This window comes from Gobio gobio (genome assembly GCF_949357685.1).
Source record: "Gobio gobio genome assembly, chromosome: 22".
NCBI classification, from domain to species: Eukaryota; Metazoa; Chordata; class Actinopteri; order Cypriniformes; family Gobionidae; genus Gobio; species Gobio gobio.
The window spans coordinates 4,614,054-4,633,104 of record NC_137118.1 but is presented as its reverse complement, the minus strand read 5'-3'; positions in this window follow the sequence as shown (position 1 = coordinate 4,633,104).

Sequence of the window (19,051 nt, the reverse complement as noted above, 5' to 3'; positions counted from 1 at the left end):
TCTCTCTCTCCCTACGGCCATATGCTTGGTACAAAAACACACCTCCCCCATTACACACTTTTATGCGTGCACACAAACACACTATTTGGATCTACAGCCTTGAATTCGTCCATGGCCAAAAAGGCATCTTTTTATAGCCTGCTGGTAATCCTTTGACCCAGTTTACCATGCAAGAGCACACTAATGCGGTACCAACTTTTGCCTCTCTCTTGTTTCTTTCTTTCATTTTCACAGCAGAGCACCCCACATTTGTCCGCAAGGATTATTTTGCATGAAACAATTGTGGTTCTTTAATTAATGCACATATACAGGATTTTTTTTCTCCTGGTTTATTGTCCACCAGGTGAGAAAACAGTAATAGTTGCAAGATATAAAGTTGCAATTATGAGAAATTAAAGGGGCTATGTGACCCTGGACCACAAAACCAGTCATAAGGGTCAACTTTGCATTGATGTTTGGTTTGTTAGGATATGACAATATTTGTCCGAGATACAACTATTTGAAAATCTGGAATCTGAGGGTGCAAAAAAAATCTAAAAATTGAGAAAATCTCCTTTAAAGTTGTCCAAATGAATTCCTTAGAAAGGCATATTACTAAAATAATACATTTTTGATATATTTACAGTAAGAAATGTACATGTATATCTTCATGGAACATGATCTTTACTTAATATAATGATTTTTGGCGATAATTTTGACCAGTACATGTATTGTTGGCTATTACCACAAATATACCCGTGCGACTTAAGACTGGTTTTGTGGTCCAGGGTCACATATGTAGAATTCAGAAACCCTTGTTGTTAGCAATACCGGTGGACTTTAAGTGAACTGGAGCCAGCAACTATTGCTTGTATTTGCATTTTTTTGTAGCGTACCAGAGACTAAACATGAATCAAGGCCCCAAAACACTCAAGGCTAAGCTGTTTTTCACTCTAAAATGTAAAAAGAAGTTGGAAACAGCTTTTCAGTGATATTGTTAATGAACATCCCAACGGTGTCCACATCTGTGAGACAGACGTTTAGATGAATATGTAAATATCTGCTAAAAAATAAACACACACAAAAACAAAAAGCAGCATGATGTGGGTGTTTGCACAAGCTCTGCAATTCACCGGCATTATGTCGACAACAGTTGAGGTTTTTAGAATTACACTGTTATGATAGTTTGATTATAAAGTATATTTGAGACTAAAGATCTCACTATGTGAGACTGAAGTGTAAATGAATCCCTTTTCTTTGCATTACACATTGTGCCTCATTCATGAAACACGAGCAGAACGAATTTGTGTGTAAATCGCTCGTAAAGCCGCTCTGACGTAAATTTTCAGATTCAAGAAAATGTTCGTAATTTCAAAATGTTAGTTGGTACGAAATAAATGTACACCTGCTCCCTACCACGAGTAAATGGTGCGTAAAACATTTGAACGTTCTGTGTTCTTTAGGCAAACTGATGACATTGCATTTTGATGTACTATGTACCATAATAATATTTCAAGAGTTGATTTGCCCCGTCATTTTTGTTTAGTTTTTTTACTGTTTAACGTTGGGTAATAGGTTGGGCCCAGCCGTCCAATCACAGTGGAGGAGGGGTGGGACAAAAACTACACCGACCAATCATCACACTTGTACACCGACTGAACAACAATAATGGAGAAGTTAATACTGCTTTTTACAGCATTTTTTATATTCAGTAATATTCTTCAAAATGAGATAATAGTAACACATTACTGCCATGGATATTCTGTATCATATTCATAGCAATCAAAGCATTTTCAAGCGCCACCAGCTGACCGTTTTCAGAAGAGCACCAGGCGTTTTTAGCTGGCTAAAATGCTTTGATGGACACACGATAATTTAATATTTATTGGTAGGCATATGGTCAGTTAGTCTCTTTAGCATTTATAAAAAATACTGGTGCCAAACCTGAGAAAGAAGTCCAGAAGTTTCCACAGCGTACCTGGACACGTCATTTGCAGTTGTAACTCATGGGCGGGGATTATGCTAATTATAAATGAGTTTGCACGCGCACCCTATTTACGAATGTTTGGAATTCATTAATATACACACGTTTAACTACCAAATCCGTGGTATATGAAGCGTTTGTGAATCTGGAGGAGAGTTTTCGTCAATGTCCATTTTACACACAAATTACTCAGAATTTGCTCATATATTTATGAAAGATTCATGAATAAGGCCCATTGACTTTACAGTAAAGAAAAGCTCTTTCGCCATTAATCTGAACATTGTATAAGCATTCGTTTCATGTGTCATATAGCGAGGCTCTCGGGAGTGTGTCAACGGCACATCCATTTGATTTTCCTTGCAAAAACATCCTGAGTTCTTCACATCAAAAAAAAAATTATAGACAACCTAGGAAGTCAGGGAAGGACTTGTTTTCGTTACAAACCGTTCACATGTTGGCGATAAAAAAACGATTAGTACATGAAAATTCTTACAATAGCCCCTTTAAGGCCCCATTTACACTAGTGCATTTTTATTTTAAAAGGCACAACTTTTGCTACGGTTCAAGTCAAGTCAAGTCAACTTTATTTATATAGCGCTTTTAACAATGTAGATTGTTTCAAAGCAGCTTTACAGTGTTAAACAGGAAAATAATGCAGCATAATTTTATTCAGCTGTATAGCCATTCTGGAAAAATTTAAAGTATCATACAGTGACAGTGTGGGCTTTAGATCAATAATTTGATCAGTAATTTAGTTTAAATGGTTAATTTAGTTTATTATTTAGATGTATTTCGATGTTTAGTTGAAAAATTTAGTGTCCCCAACTGAGCACGCCAAGCCAGAGGCAACAGTGGCAAGGAAACCAAAACCCCATTAGGTGACCTAATGGAGAAAAATAAACCTTGGGAGAAACCAGGCTCAGTCGGGGTGCCAGTTCTCCTCTGGCCAATTAACAAACAGCGTATTATTATTATTATTCTGGCAGTTTTACAGCTCGGAGGTCATAATAGATCAGAATATTCGAGGGACCGGGGGCAACATGCTGGAGACGGGTTTATTGAGGATGATGTTGATTAAATAATTATTAAAGTGCAATATTCGAATGATCGGAGGCAACACGCTGGAGACGGGTTTATTGAGATGCCGTGTCGATGAGGCAGTTTCAGGGGGAGTCTAATCACGGTCTCCCAGACACTTCGGGGTCCTGTGTTGGTCTTCTCTGGGCGCAGGTCCACCATCTGATCTGGATACGGCCCGGATCCAGCTGACTGCAGTAAACCTCGGGATAAAACAGAGAGACTAACATTAGCGTAGATGCCATTCTTCTGATGATGTCACGAGTACATCAGGTGTTATGGGAAGTGTTCCCGGTTCCGGCTGACCTAGTTAATGCAGCCTAACAATCATTTCATTGAAAAAGTGTTTTATGTGTATGCCACAGTAAAGAGATGTGTTTTTAGTCTAGATTTAAACTGACAGAGTGTGTCTGCTTCCCGAACAATGTTAGGAAGACTGTTCCAGAGTTTAGGTGCTAAATAGGAAAACGATCGACCGCCTGCAGTTGATTTGGATATTCTCGGTATGATCAACTGGCCAGAATTTTGAGACCGCAGTAGACGTGATGGAGTATAATATGTTAAGAGCTCGCTCAAGTATTGGGGAGCTAAACCATTTAGTGCTTTGTAAGTAATAAGTAAGATTTTAAAATTTATGCGATGTTTAATAGGCAGCCAGTGCAGTGTTGACAGAACTGGGCTAATATGGTCATACTTCCTGGTTCTAGTAAGAACTCGAGCTGCTGCGTTTTGGACCAGCTGGAGTTTATTTATTAAGCGAGCAGGGCAACCACCCAGTAGAGCATTACAATAATCTAACCTTGAGGTCATGAACGCATGAACTAACTGTTCAGCATTTTGCATTGAGAGCATGTGCCGTAATTTAGATATATTTTTAAGATGGTAGAAAGCAGTTTTACAGATGCTAGAAACGTGGCTTTCAAACGAAAGATTGGTATCAAAGAGCACACCCAGGTTCCTCACTGACGACGAGGACTTGACAGAACAGCCATCAAGTGTTAGACAGTATTCTAGGTTACTACTTGTGGAGCTTTTTTGTCCAATAATTAAAAATTCAGTTTTTTCTGAATTGAGTTGCAGGAAATTACCAGTCATCCAATGTTTTATATCAGCTATGCATTCCGTTAATCTTGTGAATTGGTAAGTTTCTTTAGGGCGTGAAGAAATATAGAGCTGAGTATCGTCAGCATAACAATGAAAACTAACGCCATGCTTCCTAATGATATCTCCCAGTGGTAGCATGTACAGGGTGAAGAGTAGCGGTCCTAGCACTGAGCCTTGCGGTACTCCATACTGAACTTGCGATCGGTGTGACATATCTTCATTTACTACTACAGACTGATAACGGTCGCATAGGTATGATTTAAACCATGATAATGCAATTCCACTAATACCTACATAATTTTCGAGTCTATTCAAAAGAATGTTGTGGTCGATAGTATCAAATGCAGCGCTAAGATCGAGTAACACTAATAGAGAGATACAGCCACGATCGGATGAAAAGAGCAAATCATTTGTAACTCTGACGAGAGCAGTCTCAGTGCTATGATACGGTCTAAATCCTGACTGGAAATCCTCACAGATACCATTTCTTTCTAAAAAGGAACATAATTGTGAAGACACTGCCTTTTCAAGTATTTTTGACAGAAAGGGTAGATTTGAGATTGGTCTATAATTGACTAAATCTGTAGGATCAAGTTGCGGTTTTTTAATAAGTGGTTTAATAATTGCCAACTTAAAAGTTTTCGGTAAATATCCTAATGACAAAGATGAATTAATGATATTAAGAAGAGGATCTATGACCTCTGGTAGCATCTCTTTTAATAGCCTAGTTGGTATAGGGTCGAGCATACATGTTGTCGATTTTGATGATTTAACGAGTTTAGCCAATTCTTCTTCTCCTATAGCAGTGAATGAGTGTAATTTTTCCTCAGTGACACTACAATGCTCTGTCTGATGTGATGCTGTATTAGACGGCTGCATGGTTAAAAAATTTTTCCTAATATTATCAATCTTACATGTGAAGAAGTTCATAAAGTCATTACTGCTGTGCTGTTTACAATCATCAGAAGTTGAAGCTTTATTTTTGGTTAATTTAGCCACTGTATCGAATAAATACCTTGGGTTGTGTTTGTTTTCTTCCAAGAGAGTTGAGAAATAAGCAGATCTAGCAGTTTTTACAGCCTTTCTGTATGTGATCATGTGCTCTTTCCACGAATTACGAAATACCTCTAATTTTGTTTTCTTCCAGCTGCGCTCCATTTTTCTGGCTGCTGTTTTAAGGGCCCGGGTGTGCTCGTTGTACCACGGCGTTGGACTATTTTCTTTAATCTTCTTTAAGCGCAGAGGAGCAACTGTGTCTAAAGTACTGCAAAAGAGAGAGTCAATAGTTTCTGTTGCAACATCGAGTTCTTCTATACTATCTGGGATGCTGAGCAGATGATACTGATGAGGGAGATTATTTAAAAAGCAATCTTTAGTAGCGGCAGTGATTGTCCTGCCATTTTTGAAGCGAGGGGGCGGCTTTGCAACCTTAGCTAAATTAAGTATACATGATACTAAGTAATGATCTGAGATGTCATCGCTCTGCTGCAGAATTTCAACGGTATCAACATTTATTCCATGTGACAATATTAGGTCTAAAGTATGATTATGGCGATGAGTGGCTCCTGACACGTGTTGCCTAACTCCAATAGAGTTTAGTGTGTCTTTAAATGCTAATCCCAATACGTCTTTTCCGTTGTCAACATGGATATTAAAATCACCAACAATTAGTACTTTATCTACGGCCAGTACTAACTCTGATAGAAAATCAGCAAATTCTTTGATAAAGTCTGTATTATGCCCAGGTGGCCTGTATACAGTAGCTAACACAAATGTTGAACGGGTTTTATCATGTACACTACATAGCGTTACATAAAGCACCAAAACTTCGAAGGAATTATATTTGAAACTAGACTTCTGAGTAATACTGAAGATATTATTATAAATTACAGCAACCCCTCCCCCTTTACCTTTCAGACGCGGCTCATGTTTATAACAATAATCTTGGGGGGTGGACTCATTTAAGGTAATGTAGTCGTCAGGTTTTAGCCAGGTTTCTGTCAAACAGAGCACATCTAGATTATTATCTGTAATAATATCATTAACAATAAGCGCTTTTGGGGAAAGGGATCTAATATTCAGCAACCCAAGCTTTATCAATTGTTCATCTGTATTATATATTTTGTTTATTTGTTGGACGTCAATTAAATTTTTACTGTTGAATGGTTTTGATGTTTTTTTGTATTTACTAATTCGGGGAACAGACACAGTCTCTATATGATAATATCTAGGTGAAAGAGTCTCTATGTGCTGGGATTTATCTGACTCCGGTAACGTGAGACAGCTAGCAGACAGTCGGTTTAGCCAGTTTGTCTGCTTCCTGACCTGGGCCCTAGTGAGTCAAGGTTTAGCTCTAAGACTATGTGCCAGATTACTAGAGAGAAGAGCGGCACCACCCCAAGAGGGATGGATGCCATCCTTCTTCAACAGGTCAGGTCTGCCCCAAAAACTTTTCCAATTGTCTATGAACCCTATGTTATTTTGCAGACACCACTTAGACAACCAGCCATTGAGTGATGATAGTCTGCTAACTATCTCATCACTCCTTTTTACCGGGAGCGGTCCAGAACAAAAAACAGCCTCAGACATCGTACTAGCGAGTTCACACACCTCTTTAATGTTAATTTTGGTGATCTCCGACTGGCGAAGTCGAACATCATTAGTGCCGACGTGAATAATAATCTTAGAGAATTTACGATTAGCTTTAGCCAGCACTTTTAAATTTGCTTTGATGTCAGGTGCTCTGGCTCCCGGTAAACAAGTGACTATGGTAGCTGGTGTCTCTATCTTCACGTTCCGTGTAATAGAATCGCCAATGACTAGGGCACTTTCAACAGGATACTCAGTGGGTGCTTCACTGAGAGGGGAGAACCTGTTTGATGTTCTAACCGGAACGGAAAAGCGGTTCTTTGGTCTGCGACTATGCTGCCTCACTGTTACCCAGTTTCCCTGCTGCGAGGGCCCTGCAGCCGGAACCGAAGAATGTACAGAGTTCACTAAGCTATTCGCATCCAAATCAGTGTCTAAAGCTGTTACATCCTCACTACTCTCAGATAAAGTATGGATGCGTGTTTCTAATTCTGAAATCTTCTCCGTCAGCCTAACTATCTCCTTACATTTATCACATGTGAAGCCCTTTTCGCCAGCGGAGAAGCCTATACTGAACATGTGGCATGCACTGCAGGTGATAATGACAGGAGAAGACATGACTTACCGTGTTTGTTGATTAATCCAATTTACCACTTACCACAATCGTTTGCTGGACACAATTTACTAATCCAAGTTATGAACTCAGAAAAAGGGAGGCCCGGGTGCAGAGATAACAAGCTAACAGGCTAGCAAAATGCTAACGTGTGATGGTGATTTAGATTAAAAGCTAGCGATGTCAAATTTAACGTGATAGGCAATTTTTAAACAATGTATGGTGATGAGTAAGTTATATTTAGCAGTAGAAGAAAGAGGAAATATCAAAATAAAGATTCAAACGTAAGCAAGGCTCTACAGAGCTACAGACTTGAGCTACCCAGGTTATGTCTGTCGTCTACACAACTCCAGCGAAAATGGAGACTTTTGAAAACGCTGCAGACCCTGTTTTACTTTGAAAACTCTTGCGTTTCAGTGTAAATGGACCAAAACTGAGACTTTTGGTAAGAATGGCGTGGCTGCCCACATTACGCTACCTGAACACGACAATAACAAACCAGGGCTGCGTTTTCCAAAAGCATCTTAAGCCCAAGATGATCGTAGTTGGTGAGACCGTTGGTGGCTACTGTTCTACGATCAACTTAGGCTTTACAGTACTTTTGAGCCGTCTCTCTCATCTTCTCTGTAACATACCAGCCTCGACGACCATGTAAACAATAACATGGAGACAGAATCCTTGGTCCTTCTTAGCAGCCGTTGTGCAGTAAAACGTATTTTCCATTCTACATGCACAAGAGGCAACTTGCACTGACAGATCTTAAAATATGTCAGTCATTCTTTTGTCTCAAAATGCACACAGTAATGTATTTTTCTAAGGAATGTTTATAAAAGCTATTTAAATGTCCTAATTGAACTGAGGCTTAATCTAAACCCTGTGAAACCAGGCCCTAAAGACACTATGAAAAATAAAGTTGCAAATATGATAAATAGTAACAGACACTAGAAATGAAGTCACAACTGACCGTTCGCAAAGACCCGTCCCCTTCAGTTACTGTTGCTATGTCCGACAAGCCATGGCGCTCTCACACCACACACACATGTTCTCACGTAGAGAAAACACATCGCGGAGCAAAGAGGACACTGACAACACGCCGACAGACAGGACAGAGCAAGTTACTTTTGATATGAAACAAAGTCTAAACTTTGAAATTGTAATTTTTTAAAAGAAATTTAAACAATAAATACAGTTTTGTGGTTCTTTAAAGCAGCACTAGGTAACTTTTGCTCTCGGGCTCCCCCTACAGTTGTGAAACAGTATTGTCCTCTACTACTGTCGTAAACTGTCATTCTACATCAGTGGATGCATCGCACGTGCATTTGTTGACATGACAACTATGATAGCCCTGAACACTGCAGGAGGAGTTCACCTGTCTATGGAGTTCACATGCAGGTGTTCTGCTTGCCTCCTGTGTGAAATGTCTTCATCCCAGGTACAGTGGCATATGTTTCAGCATGTCATATGAATATAATTTCATGGGTTTTATTTTTTTCAAACGCCAAATGATCGCGATGCTCACGTTTACAAGCCAGCGTCATTATAGTAGCCTAGTCTATTGGTTCCCGTTTTACAGAATCTATATGATACTTCTGCTGCGTTCCAGGCAGGTTTTTGAGCCCGTAAATTACAACTTCAAACCACGACTCACGACTTTGTAGTGTTCCAGGCAAAGTCACGCCAAACTGCCTGAGCGCAAGGAATTGTGTGGTAGTTTGATGTAAACAAAGCATGTCGGACCTTATGGGGTGTATGCTCATTTACAATCATTTCTAGCGCCAAAGGTGCTTACTCCTTGCTTATTTATTTGAGGCAAACGGAGGAGAAAAACAGCGCAGACGGCAAGAAAAGCTGTTATACCTTTTATTTTACGTTATTTGTATATTTGTTTCATAAACACCGCATCCGTAGGGGGCTGCTTCGCGGGCTATGTGACGTCAAAACTCGTGTACATCGATCTAGTACGAGTTCACGGGTGGGAAGACACGGGTTTGACTGCCGTTCCAGTGCACTTTCACGGGTAGAAGGTTGGAAAAACACGGGTTACGGGTTGCCTGGAACGCGGCATTCAATTCAATGTTTGAGTGGTAGGTAATCATATATCGTCAATATTATAATATCAAGCTACCCTAGATGAATCTGCAAATTTGAAAAATCGATTTGCATTATAGCTTGAGGAAAGACAAATAAACCAATATCACAGACATGTTAGGTGTCCTAAAATATGATTTTGTATGTATTACGTATTTACTTGCAAGAATGTAGCCCCTCCTCCTTCAGCTCACGCCAACGAGCAAACGCTGGCCCAATGTTGATCCTCGTCCTGCCTTTAACCCCATCACTTTCTCGTTTCCTCTTTTTGCTTTCCTCCAACAAAACCTATGCTTTCTTATTTTTCTGTGCTGCTTCGGCCATGACTATAACATTTGGCAAACAATTATAGTTTTTCTCGCACGTCCGAATTTAAGGAAGTGGGGGTGGTGGTGGAAGTGACGTATATGCCGTAAAGCAGTCGAATTTTGTAGTTCTTTTTGTTCTCGGGTTACTACTCGAAACCCGAAGTTTAAAAGTACGATTAAAAACGATACAGACCCCGTCAGGCTATGGCAGACGTGTCATTCAACCTATTGTAAGTCGATGTATCATCACAAGAGTTTTGAAAATATATTATGAAGGTTGAAAAGTTACCTAGTGCTGCTTTAATGTGTCGTGATCGCTCAGTTAAAGCTGCTTGTGAACTGATTATCTCTTCCTTCTAGTTCATTGATAAGCATGAAATAAACATGAACACTAAAAGAAATGTTGTTTCAACCGTGGAAAGGCGTCAGTACACACTGTTTTTCCAAGTTCAAGTCCACCAGCGTTAATCTATTAACTCTCCTGACTGCTTTGTTGGACAAAACGGCAGATTCGGCGATGTGATTGGTCAGATCGCCTGTCAATCAAACTAGAGGCGAAGGGTGAATTGTTAGACCAAGTCACAAATATGATATATAAAGTTGCAAACACAATAAATAGTAACAAAATACTCGCAACTGAGGAAAAATAAAATTGCAATTATGAGAAAAGGTTGCTGAAACGAAAAATTAAGTTGCAATTGTGAAAAATAGTTGCAATTATGATATTAATTGCAGATACAGAAATGATGTCGCAATTGTGGCATATAAAGTCACAACGGTTAGATATTTAAAAGATGCAGTTATGGGAAAACGTCGCAATTGACCTATCGGTAAGCCCCTCCCCTCGAACGCAGATGAGCCGGAACTCGGACATCTTTAGGTGTCAGCGCCATAGAGAAACATGGGAAAATCCGAAGCTCTCATCGGTTTGATGGTGTTTATGCTACAAAAATGCTAAAACGTCGTGCCTGAGGTACTGTAACACTGATTCCAGGGATCCTGAGAGGATTTTCTGTTTGTCAAACTCTCGTTAAGTTACGATTAAAGTCCCTGCTAACATACAAACCGAAATAACTAACTGCTCTCACGTCATGTAACACTGTAGGTCAAAAACACGAAGGTCTACATTTCAGTGCCTCTCCATATTAAACTGGTTATATGTAATTTAATTTTAGATATGTTTAAGGTCTGCATTATCTGTCCTACTAAGGAGGACTCCTATTTTGATGGGTATTATAGTCTACGGCTAGCGAAAGGAAGAGCTCACACACAGTTTATCGGAGCTGTTTTGCAGATACAAAGTTTAGCAGTTATTAACTGCACCCCCGAAAAGTCATAAGCTCAGTGTATATGTTTGTTTACTGTGAGTGTTTTTGTGTAATTTGCTGTGTATGTTAATGGTAATGCAACGGAGAGAGAGAGTTTGTGAATGAGACGTTAATGCGCACTTCTTATGCTTTGTTTGTTCAGCTCTTACCGATCAATTGTGTTCTACAAACTCACAATTGTAAGGTGTAAAATCAAAATGACCTTTTTATTTTTTCATGAGGTGGAAAAAGCCTAATCTAATAGCTTAAAAAACACGTCTCCTCAATAACCCGTATAATTTGAGGTATCGTTCAGTATCCCAATGATGACTAACAAGCACTAACAATTCATTTGCCAGGGAAATTTAAAACCAAGCATCACCGTCTCCAAATTTCTGTCAGGCCATTTCTGAGTTCTGTCAGCCCCAAATGTTTCCAGGAATAGTTAGCACATGGGACAGATTTCCAAGGTAATACATTGCGGCTCTAAATGATCAGCTAAATTGACATTAATGACCAACACCTGAGTCACCATGTCTCTCGCCTGTATCCGTCAACACACTAAATTAAAATTAAAGCCCCTGTGTGGAGTCGAGTGGGCTTACCCGAGGTCCTGTGCCCAGTCGGAGGTTTAGAGGCGGGCGTGTGTGGTGATGAGAAATGGCAGAGTGTTTTGCACAGACCCCATGGGATCCAGCCTTCTGTTGGCCTTCACTGACCCAGATCTGCCCTGAGTAAGATTAAACTCAAGGGTCCTTCTGTTCCCCAAAGCCTTCGCTCCACAGGCAGGGCACACAAGCCAGTTCAACTGGAGCTGCAGAGAGAAAAGAAAAAGTGTTTATGTGCAATTGGTCAAGAGATTACACCAAACAGTTGACTGCGTATTCAAGAACCTCTCACGGGCTGATGGGTCGGTTCATCTCAGAGGCGCAAACATTGCTCACTCGCCACATAAATGAGTCCTCGCACCTAGCTAACGACAGCCTGGCAGCTGTGCCACGCTAAACACTAATATCATTCTTTTCTCGTCTCTAAAGAGCTTTCAACCGATTTAACCTGGTGTTCGCCGTAAAACATCTTGACGTTGATTTCAAAGCCAAATGCCAAAGCCGCTGTTTTACTAGCTTGTTTGAACATTGTCCTCTTGGTTTTAATGTGGCAATTGCATGTGCTTTGCATACATTAAATGAACAATGACGTTGAAGGCATCCATCTCAGGGTTGTGTAATTAACATGGAAATGGGAGAACGGTATTTTGACTGCGTTTCGCTCGCCTCTGGCCCTCCTGGGCGTGTCTCCACTGACACAAAGCTAATGAATGAGCCAGTGATTTATGGGTAGTGGGCTTCCACTTAAGGAAGAGTGCGTGTCTTGACTACTTGCTTTGAATTTCTAGGAGACCTTCAAAGGTGAAAGCTCAGATGATCTCTGTGCCCTGTACATCTCTCAGTGAATCGCACCCTCCATGTGATCCACCTCTAAAATAATCATCAGAAGAACCTTTGACTGGATTTTGCGCTAAAATTAAATCCTATTGTTTATGAAGTTTAAACTTTAATAGCACAGATATGGTAATGTTGACCAGAGATTAGTTCCAACTTGCTCCAACTCCTGCCTGGAGTCTTCCAGTGATCCCACAGACCTTGATCAGCTAGTTTTGGTTGGTTAAGGTTGGAGCTAATCCCTGCAGGAAGGTGGATAAACCTGGGTTTTAGTTGTTGTTTTATTTTACATGAACATTCCAGAATTAAAGTTTCTTATTCCAGGGTTCCCACACATTGGTTAACTTCAAATTCAAGGACCTTTCAAGGACTTTCCAGGTCCAATACCCTGAAATTCAAGGACTTAATGGGTCAGTTCACCCAATTCTCAATTCATAGGTGTGCTTGACATTCTTCTTTTAGACTAATTAAATCAGAGTTATATTAAAAATGTCCTGGCTCTTCCAAGCTTTATAATGACTTGTTGGGTCCTTTTTGAAGTGCATCTATCCATCATATAACTGCTCCACACTGCTCTGGGGGGTTAATAAAGGCCTTCTGAAGCGAAGTGATGCATTTGTGTAAGAAAAATATCCATATTTGAAACTTTATAGACTAAAATAACTAGCTTCCGGCGGTTAGCGGTACACAAGTCGACTTGCTCTAAGAGTAACAGGAGCATTTCAAGCTTTGATGCCTCTCGTGGAAAGTGCTGGGCAACAAACTTAAGCCCCTTTTCTCTTATATCGAAATCCTCCACCCTTTCTCTTTAAAAATTCTTGTTTTAGGGCGTTTTCACACCTGAAAGTCCGCACCAAGGTCCGAACCGAAGTTCATGTTTTGATACATTTAGTTTTGGTTTGGTTTCACATTGCAATTATGTGAGTGCACTAAAGAACTTTACACGACACGTCCACTCGTCATCATCTATGTGGGCGGCATCTTGACATTGATTGGTTTGTAAACGGACGTGCGTCTGACATCAGCATCTTTGACAAGAATGAATGAACGGACACATATCGTTGCCACTATTGAACAGTGCGCATTGCTTGACTATTTTCTTTTCGTTACGTTTAAAAGTGGACATTTCAAGCTTTATATACACATATTTCTCATGTTTGTGAGACGAGTAGCTGCTGAGTTTGGGTTTATTTGAGACGCGCTCCAGTTCATGTGTAAAGCATGTGATCGCTCCCGCGATTATTGTCTGCTATAGATTTTTTGCTTCTTATTTATTAAATCCAGGCAATTATCTGATTAAACGTTGATTAAAATTAAGATACAATTTATATAAAATGAAATTCACATGAAAGAAAGGCTTTCTAAGCATAATCACACAAAATTTCGTTCAAAATCATTTGTGACCTTCTGTCTTCTGACATATTGCGCATCTTTTCACTTTTCATAATCAATGTAGCCTAGATGAAATTTAAAAATAACATTAAAATATTTAAACATAAACATGAACTTACTGTAAATGGTCTGAAAGTACGAATCATACAGAAAAGGCTTTCACACTAGAAACGAACCGAACCTTTGTTCAGTTTGATCCGGACCGAGACTCCCTCTTTTCGTCGGACCAAATCTCGTCTGTTTGGTCCGGACCGTGGTACGGGGAGGTTTCACACCTGTAATTTTGATCCGGACCAAACTGAAAAGTCCGAAAATCTGGACCAAACAAGGTAGGTGTGAAAGGGCCCTTAGACTCTAATTCATGACCGGTGTTTTGTTTTGCTCTATCCTCTGTGCTTCTGCGTTCATCAATACGCATGTGTCAAGGGTTACTCTTTTAGCGCAAGTCAACTTAGCGCAAACTTTAGTCTGTAAAGTTTTAAATATGGATATTTTCAAGTTTTAAAACAGAGATCTGATATTCTATTTATCGTATTTCTGTTTTGCATTAAATTGAAGAATATTCGGCACATCATACACTGTTTTCTACAATGATCTGATATTAACTTTTGCATGGATTTTATTGAAAAGAGCTTAGGCTCATGTAACCATTAGTTTTTTAGATATATGAATATGCTTTTAAGTTTTTCTTGCCTCATGGGTTTACATTATCTTAACAAGAAAAGCAATTCAACATTACTTTAAATAAAATATTCGGGCAACAGATTATCACAAATGTTTTGTGTTTACTGAACACAATATATGTACTGTAACATTGACTGAACATATTTGGGTTCGGTGTAAGCATTGAAACATTGAGGTACCATCATAGTAGTTTTGTGAGTGAACGTCATGGCAACGAAAAATTAAAAACATAATAGCCTACACATGTGCATGACGTCCAAAAACTCCCTGTAAAGCTTTCTAACTTTCACCAGCAAGTTCTTCTGGCATGGACTCTTATTTACAAACATAATTTTTCTCCCCACCAGTGTTACATATGGAACAATAGGTATATTTTGTTTAAGAATAAATCTATAATCAATGGTTCCGTAATGCAATATGTCATGTTAGCCAGCTCTTTAACAAGGAAGGTCTGCTCTTTAGGTACACAGAATTTGTACCATGGAGTACAGTAAAACGTTTGTAGGCCGTGCAAATTTGACATGTTCTGAGAGCTTTTTTGTTCAGTGAAATTAAAATTGTTTGTTAGTAAATAATAATATTTTATCTCTTGTAAGAATACTACAAAAATAGGTTTACAATTCGCAAATTTACATTTATGAATGTAAAATCTACATAGAAAAAGAATTAGGTTTATTATGAAGCAGGCATTTGAATCCTCTTTAAAAAAATAATAATAATTAATTGGTTCATTGAAAAACCTTGTAAAATAGCTCTTGAGATAAACAAACTGACATCTTTCCAGAGCTGGGAAGTATAATTGCACGACCAACACAAATGAAGAAGAGTTTCAGTGTCATTCTGACAAAAGGAACATTTAGAGTCAAAATCAGATCTACATTTTTTTTTAAAGAAAGTATTTGACAGGGTTAATGTTATGGCAATTTAAACATTATTTCTTTAACTTTGTTTGTAAGGAAAAATCTATGTTGAATGGACTCTATATTTTTCCAATTTAAATAATTGTTCCAGTATGAGACTGCAGGAGGGGCAGAGACAATGTTCTCAAGGAATAGAGCTCTTATTTTATAATTTCTCCGCTTTTTTCCGGCGAAACATATGTCACCCACAGGCGTGTTGACAGGTTCAGGAAAGGGAGTTGTTTCTAAAGAAAGAGTATTATTTTTGAAAAGCATGCAGATGCCAGATGGAATATCATCCATAACAGTAGCAAACTCTTTAGGAGTTACAGGTATATTATATTCTGAAAGAAATTCTGTGTACCTAAAGAGCAGACCTTCCTTGTTCGGTTCGTGCACGTGTAATTATTAATTTGTGTAATGCCCTCTTTATTTTTCTTTTATTTGCCATTTTGTTTTATTTTGAGCTATGGTATTGGTTATTCATGTTTGTTTGTACTACACAATAGTGATTTCACAACTTTCAAAAAGAGGGAAAATAGAGTGAGATTGATAACGGCAGTCAAAAGAGAGAAATATGTACATTTTTACCATCACTCCCATAGAAGCACCCTCACAGCAGCTGTAACTTGTTTTTTGTAATTTGATGCAAAAGTTATAAAATAGAAAGTATTAGTGTTATAAATGTATATGTATATGTATATATATATATATATATATATATATATATATATATATATATATATTTTTTTTTTTTTTTTTTTTTTCATTATTAAAATACAAAAAACGTTGCAGGATTTACGATATTGATGACTGTTAAAACGCCTCATCACAGTCTGTGAAAAGACTTAATATACATCTAGCTATCTAACGTTCTCTATCTATCCCTTTTATGTTATTTGTATTTAGTATGTCTAATTTTGTTATGCCATAGTGCAAACTAAATGTTCAAATAAAGCATTTTTTTATGTTGTTATGTGAAGACGGTGTCTTTTCAAAAACTTGTACTTTACCACGTTTTCAAAAGTTTGCCTTTTGCAGGCCACCAAACACCATTGTAGTCTACATGAACGGAACGAAAGTCTTCCGTGTTTTCAGTTGAAAACGGTGTGTAAACGCAGTAACTAGAGCAGGGGTCTCCAAACTCGGTCCTGGAGGGCCACTGTCCTGCAGAGTTTAGCTCAAACCCCAATTAAACACACCTGAACCAGCTAATCAGTGTCTTACAAGCCCCTAGTTAGACACTGATTAGCTGGTTCCGGTGTGTTTAATTGGGGTTTGGGCTAAACTCTGCAGGACAGTGGCCCTCCAGGACCGAGTTTGGAGACCCCTGAACTAGAGGATCAAAACAAACCGAACGATTCCTTAAAGGTACTAAAATAATCGTTAATGTGACCGTTAATGAATCAGAACCGCGGTTTCTTCCCTAGCCAGAATCAAACAAATTGTTTCAGAGCTAAAGGCCCGTAGCCTTTTTATATTCTCCTTTTTACTCGTTGTCTACTTTCCTTTCCATAACCACTTGTTTGCTGTTTTTCTCACCTCATGCTAGTCTCTGGTGGGAGTGACTCACATTCTTTGTTTTTCTTATTTCATTCTTTACCCTCGGCTTGTTTTATCCAACCCTTTCTCCACACTTGTGTTTTCTCCATTCCGACCTCGCCCCCCTTTCTCCTTCTCAGCATCCAGTGTTGCCCTGGAAGAGGTAATTTCATGCCGCTCAGAGGCGGTTCAGCCAGGTGGAAGTAGCTACAACGTGCCTGCCGTAACCGTAGAAACCAAAGATTAACGGTCTCAGCCGTTAACGGTGGCGGACCCGCTTTGTCTTTGTTGCAGCAAACTCTCGGCTTAAAGGCAGGGTAGGCGATTTGTTCCAGAAACATTTTTTTGTTTGTTATGCTGGTTGAAAGTATCTTCACATACTGATATAATCACTAAGTTAATGGTCTAAATGTATGTATATTATACATCGTCTGTTAAGGGCCGTCAGGTAAGCCCCTCCCCTCGAATGCAGATGAGCCAATGGCAGTTGAGTATCAGGGACCTGAACTCAGACATCTTTAGGTTTCAGCGCCATAGATCCGCCGAAGCTCTCATCGGTTTGATAGTGTTTATGCATAGGCGTCGATTTCGGGGGGGACGGGGGGGATGCGTACCCACCAGATTTCGTCATGAGTCCTTTTGTACCCACCACTTTTTTTTTTTTTTTTTTTTTTTACCTCGAGTTCAATTTTACGGTGAAGCATTGCTGACACACACATATTATTTTTTCCACTCAATTGTGTCGTAATAACGATCTCTTATGTCGTTTTAACGTCATCTTTTCTCATAATAACGAGATCGTATGTCGTTTTAATGACATCTTTTGTCGTAAAAACGTTTGAAAAGCAGAAGCAAGCTCCGTAAAATAGGCTCTTCCGCTGCCTGTATCAGTGGCAGTGCCCATAGCACGAAATTGTTGTAATGTATTGATGTAGCCTACAGTTCTTAACAGCCATGGGTAGCAGGAGCCATGGGCCGCTCATGATGAGCGTAATGACCGACCCCAGTTTAGCCACAAATATCATAACTATCTATAGGCATACATTCAAGAAATGTATTAAAAAGAAAGATGCTTTCAGTCTTACTCAAAGTAGAGCCCTACATTTCTGCCCGAGCCCGACGGGCCCCGACTTTTTTACGCCCCTAGGGCCGCGGGCTTCGGGCCAATTTTCCAGTCATAGCCTACCTCAGACACGGGCCGGGCTTCGGGCCTTTTTAGGCTATAGGACGGCGCTATGCAACGCGCATCGCCGCAAATAAGTAAAGCAAGCCAACACGCAAACTGCCACAAGTGAAACTGAAAATAAGCTAAGTCTTAGATGCTCAAAAGCACAATTATCTTCATTAAAACTAATGAGACTAAAGGCTCTTACCAGTGTTTAGGTCGCTCGTTCTCATAATGCGGTCTTTGGTGTTGAAATGAGCTGATTAATAAAATGCTCATATCTGTTGCTTTCGTTGACATGAACTTTCGTTGGCATAAATGTGCATATAGCACGGGAATTGAAGATCGGATTTATATTCATTTCGCGGATAGATGTAGCCTAAGGTAAGACAACCAGCATGTTTATTTTTTATTATTTGTTTAGATTGTGTAGCCCGTTTTGTTTGCGCGCGCCGTTGCGATCTGCCTGCCTCATCTTGTCAAAAATGCCTTTTTACTGTGATGGTGGTGATAGAGGCTAAACGTTTAAACGATGATTTAATTGTTTTATATGGATTTAATAAGCAAGACAAGTCAAGTGTTGATTTCAGAGGCTAAAGTGTTGGGTTAACTCACTGTCGGCCGCTGGCCGCTTGGTCGTCATTTTAAAAAGCAAAAACTTTAGTTTAACAAACAAAAAAATGCTTCAAACATTTTTCTAAATTAACTTAATAAAGAAACAAAACGAAATATAACTACTTTGACATTAAAAACAAAACTGAACTATTTGAATGGCTGTAACTAATGTGTAATAGGGAGGATAAAAAAAACACGGGCTCCAGTGGGACTCTGATAATGAAGTGGTAAAAAGAATTGCAAAAATGAAAAATATTATCGAC